We start from the raw sequence: 14,626 nt of genomic DNA on the forward strand, positions 1-14,626 counted from the left end.
AGAAAGGCATTTTTTTTGGGTGAACTATCCCTTTAAGGGCCCTATCTTGGGCAAAGCCTTACCCGCTACCCATGAATTACTCACAAGGCACAAGGCACAAGGCAGCTGGCACTGTCCCTAAACGGCATCTTACGGCCGCACTACCCGCTATACATTATGCCCAGCAGCGCAGGGGTGCATTGGTCGCTTCGCGGCCGACACCACGGCATGGGGCCCCCCATCGATTCATGAGCCACAGCCACAGCCAAGTACCCAAATGGCTACTTTGCATAACAGGTTTACAAGTGAGTGTGCAAATGCATCCTCATCCGCAACAATGCCACAGCCACCGTCGAAGAGAAAGACACTCGTTCAAAGCAAACTTTTAGTTTCAGCTCCTATAATTCAAGGCATTCCTTGAATTATTTGTATTAGTTTAAAAAGACTTAAACTAAGCTACAAACTAAGCTACAAACAAAATTTCCTATACAAACATGTTTCCTACAGTACTTAGCAGTGGCGGAACAACTGAAAGCCGGGCCGGGAGGCAGAGCACAGTGATCAGGCCCCCCCCCCGTGCCACCACGCACGCGCGCGCAGCGCGCATGCGTGGGTGCACATCCCGCGCGCGAAGCGCGCGAAAAATTTTGCGGGTTTGGGTCGGGTCGGGTCACCTTTTGGGGGGCTTTTTGTCACTTTATTTCGGTTTTAGGGTTAGGATAGGGTTAGGTTAGGGTTATGTTGTTGCTTTAATTAAATGAGAGGCGGAGAGGCGCCGCGGAGAGGTCGCGGCCGCGGCCCGGTCGCGGCGACCGGGTCGGGGCCGCGACCCTGGAGGGCCCGGCGGCCGGGCCCTCCAGGGTCGCGGGCCGGGAGGCGGCCGCCTCCCTTGCCTCCCCGGACGCTCCGCCACTGGTACTTAGCGTGATGCGCGTGTGATGTCATTCAAATAGCGTTCGGCCAAAAAACACCATTACACTTGATTATGCGACTCGTTATATATACGTTATTTGCGCCTGGATCCATGCCTGTGGGCGTGTTGTTGCGCTTTCCCTAAAATTGCTATCTTGCCCACACACGTTTGGGAAAGCGCATAGCGGATTCTAAAACCACCCGCGATGCCAAATTTGTTTGGTAGAGCATGCCTGCAAGTGCAAAGGACATGTCAGGAGTCGGCCGGGCGCACAACGGCGCAACATTCAGAGGCTCCCTCTCTCAGCTCAGGTGTTTTAGGGATAAGGCTGGTGTCCGAAGATAACAACTTTTGCAAGGGAACGCCCCTTGAGCGGCAGTGCGGCAGTGGCAGCGGTGGCCTAGTGGTTAGAGGGGCGGCCTTGATACCGGAAGGTCCCTAGTTCGATTCCCCAATTCATCACATCAATCATGAATCACCGCTGAATAGCCCTTGAGCAAGGCTTCCATGCAGGGTCCGGCTGGAAACAAGCTTCGTGCTTAGTCCGACACCCTGGGTAAACAACAAACTTTGCTTTGCTTTAGCCATGCTAAATCCCCAAATAGTGGGTTTAGCTGCTCTTGGCCAAAATAGGGCCCTAAGCCAATATGCATCAGATATATGAAAATACCTGAGCTTGTAGATCTGCTATTTAAAGATGATTGGAAACATTTTAACAAAACAAATCTTGTATGAGGGGGTCCCCCTGGCACAAAATATCTGTAGATGGAGGGCCCGTGGACAAATAAGTATTAATTTGGGGGTCCATTTTTGAGAGCCACTGGTTTAAACAATATTCAGGAAGCAAGCCCAAATAAGCAACTACACTAGAAAGAAGCCCAAAGAAAAGAAAAGAAAGAAACTTCACAGGAAAAAAAGCCCAAAGACGCTTATAATAAGCGGACATGGCAACACTGTCTCCTCCTCCTCCAGAAACATGAGCGTCACACGCGCAACGCGGTGGGGGGTGTTCCAGGGCGAACCCTTTTTCTACCCCTTGTTTTTCAGTAGCGGGGGGCGGGGGGCGGGGAGCGGGGGGCGCCCTAGTCCCTACGTCACATCCTAGACGGATAGCTCCGCCCACACTGGGCGAGCGCTGTCAGTGCAGCGGAAGTCGATGCGCAGACGGCTTTGTTGTTGAAGCCCGACTGACGCACGCTCATGAGAAACAGCAGAAATGAAATCTGGCGAAAACAGTTGCGTGCATTAAACTTTAAAGGAAACATGCAGTCTAAATATATAATAAATATCCATTTGCCTAATTCACCACTACTTTTGCGACTGTGTCTCAACATGTTTTTACTGGTTAAATAAAGGTTAAGTAAAAAATAAAATTTGCGTTTGAAACTTAGTATTTCTCTAAATATTACACTTTCACGACAGCCTAAGTATAAACTGTTATATTAGATGAGTGAAACAGCTGTCTCACCACTACTTTTGCGACTGTGTCTCAACGTGGTTTTACTGGTTAAATTAAAAATAAAATTTGCGTTTGAAACTTAGAATTTCTCTAAATATTACACTTTCACGACAGCCTAAGTATAAACTGTTATATTAGATGAGTGAAACAGCTGTCGATACAGTCAATATAAGTAAATCATTATATGATGATAGCCTTATGAGTAACTTTTTTAGAATTTCGGGACATTTTGTTATTTTGCACAACACCTTTGTACAACGAAGTATAAAATAGGGTTGATTAAAGTGTTTAATCAATGTATTTGATAGTAAAAAATCTATAAACATTCTTTTTTAAAGAATGCGGTTCTATGAAACGCAAATTTTATCTTTTACTTAACCTTTATTTAACCAGTAAAAACACGTTGAGACACAGTCGCAAAAGTAGTGGTGAATTAGGCAAATGGATATTTATTATATATTTAGACTGCATGTTTCCTTTAAAGTTTAATGCACGCAACTGTTTTCGCCAGATTTCATTTCTGCTGTTTCTCATGAGCGTGCGTCAGTCGGGCTTCAACAACAAAGCCGTCTGCGCATCGACTTCCGCTGCACTGACAGCGCTCGCCCAGTGTGGGCGGAGCTATCCGTCTAGGATGTGACGTAGGGACTAGGGCGCCCCCCGCTCCCCGCCCCCCGCTACTGAAAAACAAGGGGTAGAAAAAGGGTTCGCTGTTCCAGGACGTCTGTTTTCAATTCGAGCTGCGCTTCAACTCGCTGGCGCTCTACGGGAGGCTGCACTCCCTGTTGAACAAGTGCACCGGAACGTGGCCAAAGAAGGAGAAGAAGCCCCGCCCCCACTGGGTTTGTTGTTTTACCAGCCAGGTGAGCTGCTGTCTGTCTGTTATTAAGAGGTTATTACAGGACACTATTAAATCACTATTATTGATCTGATAATAATAATTATGACGAAGGTTATGATTGCAACCATCTTTTTTTTTAAATGATAATAATAATAAGTTTATTATTATTATTATTATTATTATTATTATTATTATTATTATTATTATTATTATTACCCTTATTATTACTCTCCGCCAGGAGAGTATTGTTATCACTGCGTTTTCACTTTCTAAACATGACACACCGATTGGTCAAGCCTCACGTGACACGTGAAATACTGTGATCTGATTGGCTAGTGACGCCACCGGGCCTATATATACATGGCATCACTCTGACAGTGTCTCCGCCACTGTCAGAGTGAGGTAAGACGGGAACCATGAAATGGCTGATACATAATTGGCAGATAGGACAGATAGGACATTTATATAGACAGGAGGGATATGACATAGGACACTTATACAGACAGGAGGGATAGGACACTCACACAGACAGAACGGAAGAGGACACTTACCCAGACAGGTTGGATAGGACACTTACATATACAAGAGGGATAGCGACCTATAAATACATGTGTCACTGTGATAAGCCAGATTCCAATACCGAAAATCCGGCCACTAGCTCACTCCCAGACCTTCGAACCGGAAGTAGTCAAGTAGTCGCGGTCCAATTGTTCCTATCTGTCTTATTGGACAGATAGGACAGATAGGACACTTATATAGACAGGAGGGATATGACACTTACATAGACAGGACGGATAGGACAGGAGGGATAGGACACTTACACAGAATGAATGGAAGAGGACACTTACCCAGACAGGATGGATAGGACACTTACATATACAAGAGGGATAGCGACCTTCGCGACCTTCGAACCAACACAAGTCTTCTGGCGGAGAGTTGTGCTCCGAGGAGCACTTTTTCTAGTTATTATTATTACCCTTATTACTCTCCGCCAGGAGAGTATTGTTATCACTGCGTTTTCACTTTCTAAACATGACACACCGATTGGTCAAGCCTCACGTGACACGTGAAATACTGTGATCTGATTGGCTAGTGACGCCACCGGGCCTATATATACATGGCATCACTCTGACAGTGTCTCCGCCACTGTCAGAGTGAGGTAAGACGGGAACCATGAAATGGCTGCATGGCTGATACATAATTGGCAGATGGGACAGATAGGACATTTATATAGACAGGAGGGATATGACATAGGACACTTATACAGACAGGAGGGATAGGACACTCACACAGACAGAACGGAAGAGGACACTTACCCAGACAGGTTGGATAGGACACTTACATATACAAGAGGGATAGCGACCTATAAATACATGTGTCACTGTGATAAGCCAGATTCCAATACCGAAAATCCGGCCACTAGCTCACTCCCAGACCTTCGAACCGGAAGTAGTCAAGTAGTCGCGGTCCAATTGTTCCTATCTGTCTTATTGGACAGATAGGACAGATAGGACACTTATATAGACAGGAGGGATATGACACTTACATAGACAGGACGGATAGGACAGGAGGGATAGGACACTTACACAGAATGAACGGAAGAGGACACTTACCCAGACAGGATGGATAGGACACTTACATACAAGAGGGATAGCGACCTTCGCGACCTTCGAACCAACACAAGTCTTCTGGCGGAGAGTTGTGCTCCGAGGAGCACTTTTTCTAGTTATTATTATTATTATTATTATTATTACTCTCCGCAGGAGAGTTTTGTTTTCACTTTCTAAATATGACACACCGATTGGTCAAGCCTCACATGACACGTGACAATACGGTGAAATATTGTATAAATACATGGCGTCACTTTGGCAGTGTCTTTGCCACTGCCAAAGTGAGGTAAGACAGGAACCAGGAACCATCACGAAATGGCTGCATGGCTGATACATAATTGGCAAATAGGACAGATAGGACACTTATATAGACAGGAGGGATATGACACTTACACAGACGGATAGGACACTTATAGTACACAGACAGGACGGATAGGACACTTATACAGACAGGACGGATAGGACACTTATACAGACAGGACGGATAGGACACTTATACAGACAGGACGGATAGAACACTTACAGTATACAGACAGGACGGATAGGACACTTATACAGACAGGACGGATAGGACACTTACATAGACAGGAGGGATATGACACTTACACAGACAGGACGGATAGGACACTTACTGTATACAGACAGGACGGATAGGACACCACTATCTGTCTATCTGTCCTGTTTATACTGTAAGAGTCCTATCTGTCCTATCTGTCCAATTATGTATCCCGTCCTACAGACAGGACGGACTTATACAGACAGGACGGATACAGGACGGCATAAGAAGTAGAATATTCCTAGAAGTAGAACACTCCCAACATTCCCAACACAAGTCTGCCGGCGGAGAGTTGTGCTCCGAGGAGCACTTTTTCTAGTTATTATTATTATTATTATAGTGCTGACTGCCTTACAGGTATAGCTGTTTTCTGTATTTCATGTACAATGTGCTGATCTAATGTGTTGATTACGGTATATGTTATGGATATTCAATGTTCTTCTTATGTAGGCTATGTATGTTTTCTGGCAAACACAATTCCATTGAGGGACATCATTGTGGAATGCCCTACCAGCAGCCATCAGAAAGTGTGACTTCCAACCCTCCTTCCAAAGGTGGGTCATGGCCTGAGTATAGTAGTAGTCAGATCAGTCTGTTTTGGGAGGTCTGAAGCTTAGTTTTTAGCACTGGAGGGAAAAGTACTACATTTTTTTTACGTAAGTATCAATACTGCAATACTTTTTTACTAGTATAAGTCTGGAATTCTAAATGTAGGCCCTACTTAAGTATAGAAAGTATTCATTATGCAGAATGTCCCGTTTCACAAGTTATCAAAATGTATAAAAAATCTTTTGAAAATAGCAGATCTACAAGCTTACAACGCATCGCATCGCGATGCGTTGAGAGCTTGTAGATCTGCTATTTTCAAATAGCCAAAATGTAAATAGGGCTAAAGTGGTTGGTGTATGTTTTGTAATAATAATCTACAAAGTACTAAAGTTTTCAAATAATTGTAGTGGAGTAAAAGTACTATATTTGTCTCTGAGATGCACTGTAGAAGTATAAAGTATTGAAAATTGGACATACTTTAGTACTTAAAAATAAGGAAATTCTAGTTATTTCGTTATAACCCTTTTTACCACTCATGAGTAAGTACAGTAACATGTCAACATGTTTTCCCTCTGCCTCTTTCTGTAAAGAACAGGTTCCAACCTGTTGATGTTAAGTATTAACATAACAATTAAACTAACGCCCAACTTGATCACACAGCACAGCATCACACAAAAGCATCAAAATCAGCAGATCTGCCAGCTCGAAATGCGGTGCGAAGCGACGCGGTTTGAGCTTGTAGATCTGCTATTTTTTAATTTGAATCCTGAAAAGTAACAGTTTTGGACATAATTATGAGGTTTCCACCCGACAGAGACGATTTACTTGAACTGTAGTTAAGTAATTTTTTTGAGTATCTATACTTTACTTTTGTATTTGTATTTTTGATACCTGTGACTCACTCACGTCACTTACATTTCTAATTGTACGTTTCACTTTATAGATCTTCTATTTTCACTATTGATATTTTTTTTGACATTTCTGGAAAATCTTAGAATTTTGGGGGAAATGTCTCAAAAAGAGCAACATGGTGAATCTTGGCCACGCCCCCCAAATCACTCCCCCACACAAGCGAACTTTGCAAGCCCTATTACAAAAAAATAAAATGTACTCTTTAATTTGCAATATTTAAGTTTTTTTAAAAGCACATATTTTTGAATGCCTATACTTATTTTCAAAAGCAAGTATACTCCAGTAGTTTAACTAAATTTGACTGAGCAACTTGGAGTAACGTGGAGTAATATTTGACCAGAAGTATCCAGCTTTGACTCGAGTACTGTACTGGGGTTGAGAGTACTTTGTCCACCACTTTTACTGTAGTGGCATGGACTCCTGTGACCCTTAACACACTTTTAACCCTCACTTACACAAACCCTCCGCTAGGAGGCAGTAATGGTCCATTAAGAACGAGAGCACCCAACAGTATGACTGCCTTTGTCCAACTAAGTATTATTTATTGTTTCCCAGCACATTGTTTGCTGTACTCAGAAGTACTCAGATTTGTTTTACCTAAGTAAAAGTAGCAATACCAAAATATAAAAAGGGGGGGGGGGGGGAGCCAACATTCTACTTGAGTAAAAGTTTAAAATTACTGGCATGAAAATATATAAAATATATATATTTTTTCCAAAGTAAAAGTATTCATTATGAAAGGCCTTTTCAAAACGAGACGTATTGTGAGTTTGTAGATCGGCTATTTGTGGTGAAAAGATTTGGCGTAGAGCAGTAGAGGGAAAAGATTACCACACCTATAGAGCCATGGGGAACGCCGGTCAATTATAGGATTTAGGGTAAAATAGGGGTTACTTTAAACTTTAAGTGGTTATCCCTATCCCTCATGGTCTGGACACATAAAATACATGATATCATAACACATGAACCGCATTCCATTGGTAAACAACAACTTAATGACAATAAAACAATAACCAAAAAAACGTGTGTGTGTGTGTGTGTGTGTTCTAGTTGTTCTAGTTCTCCCCCGTGTCAGTAAGAGGCCAGTAATGTGTCAGCCCATCCCATTCGAGGACCACCTTGCGGCCCGCTTCCAGCTGCAACAGGTAGCTGCCCTATACTGTAGACTATGAGGTTCCCATACTTTTCATCTCAAGACTCCAATTTGGTGTCTCACCGCGACCGAAGCTTACAAAAATACATTAAGGATGAACCACTTAAGCCCTATAAATAAAGTGAAGATAGCCAATCTACAAGCTCATAACGTGTCTCGATGAGATGCGCTGAGAGCTTGTATATCTGCTATTTTCACCATTTCTTAAAAGTTTAAAAAATGTACAGAATTTAACATTTCTGAAAATGTTTCACTACTCTTTTGTTTTGTAGCTATGTTTTTTTAATTATCTTTTAAAATCATTTTCAAACATTTTGTATAGGAAACGTCAAAAAACAGATCATTACTCAAGTCACAACCAATAAAAATGGGTCCGTGACCCCAAGATAGCTCCACACCCATTTGTTTTGTAAACACTGCTGCAGAGTGCAGTAGACCACATCCAACAGCCCCCCCCCCCCTATTACAGTATGGTCCAGTCCAATTACTACAAGCTTCGGTGACACCCCTGCTTTCTCTAAGTAGTTTTTTACTTGAGTAAAAATGTGAGTACTTTTTCCACGACTATCTTCTGAGAGGGGTCAAACTAGCACCCACACCCAGGCCCCTAAGGCAAAGTCCACTCTCACACATCAGGAATAATAGCACCGGCCTCAAGTGCTTTCTGGGTCAAAGTGTGTGTGTGTGTGTGTGTGTGTGTGTTTCACGCAGCCTCTCTCACAGCTGCGTGAAGTAATCCAACCCCACCTCCACCCAGCTGCCCAACCATTACATGGATATCAACCATGGCCGGGGGCTATGGACGAGAGCATTGACACCATGATGGGGCTGACCCTTCTCTTCACGGTCAGGCCAACAGACCGCTTTAAATACCTCAAAGCGGATAATCATGCCCCGTAATTCTGGGGCTTCTCCATTGCTGCTTGTTGAAGTGTCCTTGAGCAAGACACTGAACCCTTCACTGCTCCCGGTGAGCCCATTGGTGCCTTACATTGGTTTTCTCTGCCGTCGGTGCATGAATGGATGAACGTTGTAAAGCGTTTTGGAGAAAGGCGCTATGCAGTATATATCGTCGCTGTCAGGCAAAAACCTCTTATCTCTCTTATCTCTATTTACCTTTTTGTGTTTTTTTTCCCGTAAATTAACACCCTACTTGATCATACTACAGTACAGCGTCACACAAAAGCATCAAAAATAGCATATCGACAAGCTGAAAAAGCTTGACGATCTGCTGTTTTTTTTGCTTTTGTTTGCTATTTGAATCCTGAAAAGTAACAGTTTTGGACATATGAGGTTTACACCTCACAGAGGCAATATCAATTGCAGACCATTTTACCATTCATCCTTACTTGTCAAACTACTACCAGATCAATCAATTACACACCCCATGAAACCTTGAATTCATGGAGATGTTTTTGTTTTTCTCGCATTCCTAAGCCAATCGTTTGATGACTGGCGGAGTCTCCATTCAAATAGTCTCCATCGAGTCTCTTACTGTGCAGCCACCCGGTCATCAAATTATTGGCTCAGGAATGCAACAAAAACATCTTCATGAATTCAAGGCTCCATGGCGTGTGTAATTGATAGAAAACAAGTAATTTTTTGGCTGAACTACTCCTTTAAGGGTAAAAAGAAAATGCCTTCTACTACGCAGCCACAACACAGTGGAACGCTCTACCAACAACCCTGGCATGTTTAACTTCCCCATTAAAGTTTAAAGCTGACTTAAAAAGCATGGCTCCATGAACATTCAAATTGGACTTCCGTGTAGCTAAATTTGTTCCCCGGTTGGCCTTCCCCCAGGGTTGTAAACGGCTCACTCCTTGAGAGCAGTGGTGGAAAAAGTACTCATATTCTTTACTTAAATAAAAGTATCAATACTGCAATGTAGAAATACTCTGTTACAAGTAAAGGTCCGTAATTCAAAATGTACTTGAAGTACAAAAGTATTAGTATAAAAATGGACTTAAAGTACCAAAGGTAAAAGTACTCATTATGCAGAATGTCCCCATTTCACAAGTTTTCAAATGTATAAAATGTATACAAATCTTTTGAAAATAGCAGATCTACAAGCTCACAATGCGACGCATTGCCCCCCACCTCCTTTTATGTTATTATCATGAATGTAAACAGCATATTTTGATTTACAATTTTTTTTGTGTAGTTGTTTGTGTTGCACTGTTGTTTTGTCCGGATGTTTGAGTGTTGCATGTTTAGTAGACCACAATGGAAACAATAGCTTTTGGCTTTTTTTGTGTCATCCATTTGACGTGTTTCTAACCCGCTGTGCTCCCTGTACTTTTAAAAGTCGTCAATAAAAATGTTCAAACAATCAATCAAAGTTCAGGCTCAGATGGTGGTCCAAACATGAGGTCCACTGGGGTCTATAGCTCTCCTCCGAACATAAAAGGCCCCCCGTGTCGACTTTGTGGCACCAACACAACATGTGTCTCCGAACTACTCACTCAAATGCTAAGCACACAATGGAAGGGGGTGCTCCCCACAATTAACCCTATCCCACAGGCTGACACATGTTAAATAAACAATAACACATCACAATGCAACACATAAATCCCCCTCCCGTCCCTACACATCACCATGGCAAACTTAATTAAATGGCAATAAAACAATAAGCTAACCAAAAAATGTGTGTGCCCCCCCCCCAGTCATGCTGGGAAGTCCCTCATCCCCCTGTCTAATGCACATGCTACACTACAATAAATAATTCAGATTCAGCCTCTGGAATTTTGTGCTCCATAATGCCTAGCACTTATGTCTGCACTCAAATGTTCATTCTTTAAACAAGAAAATTCGAATTCATTAATTGAAAATTAATCAATTACTTGGTTGAGCCATATGTCACTATAATGCTAAATGCTCTCTCTCTCTCTATCTCTCTCTCTCTCTCTCTCTCTCTCTCTCGCTCTCTCTTTCAAACGCAGTCACACAGCACGCACAAGCACACACACACGTTGGTGTGATTATAATTTCCATTCTACTATGAGTGTCCACATAGAGGTGCTGTTGTGACAGAGAAGACTGTGTAGCATGCTATGTGTGTGTGTGTGTGTGTGTGTGTGTGTGTGTGTGTGTGTGTGTGTGTGTGTGTGTGTGTGTGTGTGTGTGTGTGTGTGTGTGTGTGTGTGTGTGTGTGTGTGTGTGTGTGTGTGTGTGTGTGTGTGTGTGTGTGTGTGTGTGTGTGCGTGGTGTAGATGATGATTTAGTGTTGATTTGAGAGCAAACTGGGGATCAGGTTGAACATCCGGTCGGAAAACGGAAACAGCACGTCTCATGTATGTGTTTGTAGCCCCCACAGTCAAATTAGCCAGAACCGGTGTGCAACAGACCTGCCCATCGGGCTCAGCCCTATTGGCATGACTGGTAACATGTCGGACTGGCGAGTGGGAGCTCACTGAGTTCCACTACAATCTGGCGTAGTCGGCAGGACGAGGAGCGTAATATCCTCGTGTGAGGGACATGAGGGACGTCGTGTACGGTGGTCCGCAGCATGAAGCGCGAGGACGCGCTCCAAAGATCGGGTGGGGGGGGGGGGGGTGATTGTAGCCCCCACAGTCAAATTAGCCAGAACCGGCGTGCAACAGACCTGCCAATCGGGCCCAGCCCTATTGGCATGACTGGTAACACGTTGGACTGGCGAGTGGGAGCCTCGGGTTCAATCCCAGCTCACTGCGTTCCACTGCATGTTCATAAAGTGTTCAACAGATCGGATCGTCATTTCTGAGTAAAGCGTCAGTCCACATCACATTTGACCATACCACCAGTATGTGATGACGTGACAAATGACGTGAAATGATTATCGACATGACGCAAATCAAATGACGTGAAATGATAAGCGACATGACGAATCAAACGACGTGAAGTGATAAGAGACAACGCAAATCAAATGGCGCAACGTAAATGACATGAAATGATAAGCAAGACATACTGTAGATCACATAAATCCACATCACATATACTTGTCGTATGGTGGTATGTGATGTAGACTGACGTGAATGATGAAACTTTACCTACAACCGCTGTGAAATGATAAGAGACATAAATCACATAAATCCACATCACATACAGGGCAGGAGAGATGATAAAGCTGTAGTGTGACAAAAACAGACACTTGGTCTGAAGGATAGACTGATGTAACATTTAAGAATTGACATTTGGAAATACAGTATTGCAGTCATGTCCACTTTTGGGTGAAAAAAGAAAGATGAGTTTTGAATGAGTTTGTTTTGTGTCAAACTAGCAGGTACGCATTTATAAACATCATGTGCATGATAGAGGTGTTAGTAATGTCCTAAAAACACTTCCCACCTCTCACACCCAACCACATATTATGTCTCACAGACCCTGAGAATCTGCTGCTGTGTATTGTTAATAGTGTAAGTGTTACATACATACATACATACATACATAAGTCTGAATACTTTTGAGTGTTCACTTGTTTCTTGCTAAAACCAGACTTTATGATGATGATGATAATGATTATTATTATTAATAACAACACAACCGCATAATGCACACTCTTTTCCCAATAGAGAGGCAAATTCTATTATTATTTCTAAAACAAAAATAATAATAAAAATGTTTATGTATTTTTATTTGAATTTCCTTTTCACACATTTTGGAAAATAGAGAAAATAGCATATCTACAAGTTCACAACATGAGTGGCATGTCTCATGTGAGAAAAAACACTACATCTCTCATAATAACATCTTTGAGCTTTAATTGAATGTTATTCCTGTGATTATATCTAAGTGTCAAAAGGTCAAAAACAGTTAATTTGCAGGACAGCAGAGACACTTTTGCAGGACAGTACTGTGTACATTGACAGTATACTGTACACTGCACTTTAACCATACAATGCATTTACTGCACACTCTTTACTAGTTAATCTAACTTATAGTACTCAATATATACAATACTGTAACAATAACATTCTCTGTGTGGACCACCTAGTGTGCTAGCTTCCCTCCTAGGGGTCAGTCGTTTTAATTGTACCTATCCACCCTACAGTAAACTGTTCAGACTGCTACCATGCTTTCAAACACGTCCACTCTGGCTCTGGGCTTCTCCCCCTTCTCGCCTTCTATCCCCAACACCACCATAACAGAAAAGCTAATCGCGAAGCTTCGCGACCGGCTTTGGAATGACTCCAGGCTTTGGAATGACTCCAGGCACAATGTCCTAGAATCTGAAAGTGTTGCGTAAATTTGTACTTAATGGAATGATGATTAATGATTTATTTTCTGTGTGCTGTAGCAAAACTTGACGAAAAGCAGAAACGATAGTTGCATCTCCCCTCATGATCTAATTTCAATGTCCTGTAGCCTACGTGTCTTCTACACCGCAGCTATAGCCTACAAACAAATTAGTTTGCATAAAACATAGGGCATTTATAGGTATATATACTGTAGACCTAGCCGTGATAGACTGTCATCTTGATCCAAGGCTAATATTGTGTGTGTGTGTGTGTGTGTGTGTGTGTGTGTGTGTGTGTGTGTGTGTGTGTGTGTGTGTGTGTGTGTGTGTGTGTGTGTGTGTGTGTGTGTGTGTGTGCGCGCTCATACGTGCGTGCGTGTGTGTGTGTGTGTGTGTGTGTGTGTGTGTGTGTGTGTGTGTGTGTGTGTGTGTGTGTGTGTGTGTGTGTGTGTGTGTGTGTGTGTGTGTGTGTGTGTGTGTGTGTGTGTGTGTGTGTGTATGTGAGATGTTTGCACTTCCTCTTTCTCTCACACTACCATCTCTACTCTCTCGGGCCAGTATGGGTAACTGTGTTAACCTCTTTCAACACCGTTTTTTTCCTATTTGTTCTGCTATTTAGAAAACAAGCAAGCTGATCTTGCATTTCAGTGTCCACTGAACGCTGTACTGTTCTTTACACGTTGCTTTCCTCTTCTGCAACCCTGGTGTTGTGATCAGCAGAGGAGATGAAGCCTCGTCTACGACAGACACTCCCACTGATGTTCACATAATCTGGACTGTCCTCCTGAAAGTCATATTCACAATCATCAATACATCATAATGTATATAATTCATCATCAGTCTGAGATAAGTGCAATCAATTTAAAACAAATGTAGCTCTCCTCACTTCTTTGTCCATGTCAGAATCTTGTTTCCTTTAAAAGCAAGAAATATTATTTTAAAACAACTGTTTCCAGTTGTAATGTGTTGCAATACTTTCATTGTAGCGTCATGGTGACAGGAAACTCACCAGGCCCAGCACATAACCAAAGGAAGCAGCAGCACTGCCAACACCTTGATTCCAATACCAACACGAAGAATGACAAGATGAACTGCAGCAAAATTACACCATATTTAATGTTAATTACCACCAGAGAATGAAATCAATCAACATTATTTAAAGTGCTTTTTCTGGTTCTTTATATATTTTAAATCTAAAACTACATCTAAAACTCCATTATACACTTTAGATTTAGTTGTCAGGTTACAGACTGTAAAGTACACGTTATTACCAGTGGTGGAAAGTAACTAAGTACACGTACTTAAGTACAATTTTGTGGTATTTGTACTTTACTTGAGTGTTTACAATTTCCAATACTTTTACCTACTCCACTACATCTCGGATCCAAATATCGTACTTTTACTCCACTACATTTATTTGAAAACTTTTAGTTACTACT

The 14,626-nt window shown here is 42.3% G+C and overlaps 1 long non-coding RNA gene across 1 annotated transcript; it reads right to left on the minus strand.

Annotated features, from left to right (window-relative positions):
* Window positions 1-13,712: 13,712 nt before the first annotated feature.
* LOC311064888 lies at window positions 13,713-14,278 on the minus strand. Its single transcript, XR_014602763.1, has 3 exons — window positions 14,197-14,278; window positions 14,074-14,101; window positions 13,713-13,971 (listed from the first exon to the last, which is right to left on the minus strand). It is a non-coding gene; the product is annotated as an uncharacterized lncRNA (long non-coding RNA).
* Between the last annotated feature and the right edge of the window lie 348 nt (window positions 14,279-14,626).

The sequence above is a fragment of the Gymnoscopelus microlampas genome (genome assembly GCF_963454915.1).
Source record: "Gymnoscopelus microlampas genome assembly, chromosome: 17".
Classification (NCBI taxonomy): Eukaryota; Metazoa; Chordata; class Actinopteri; order Myctophiformes; family Myctophidae; genus Gymnoscopelus; species Gymnoscopelus microlampas.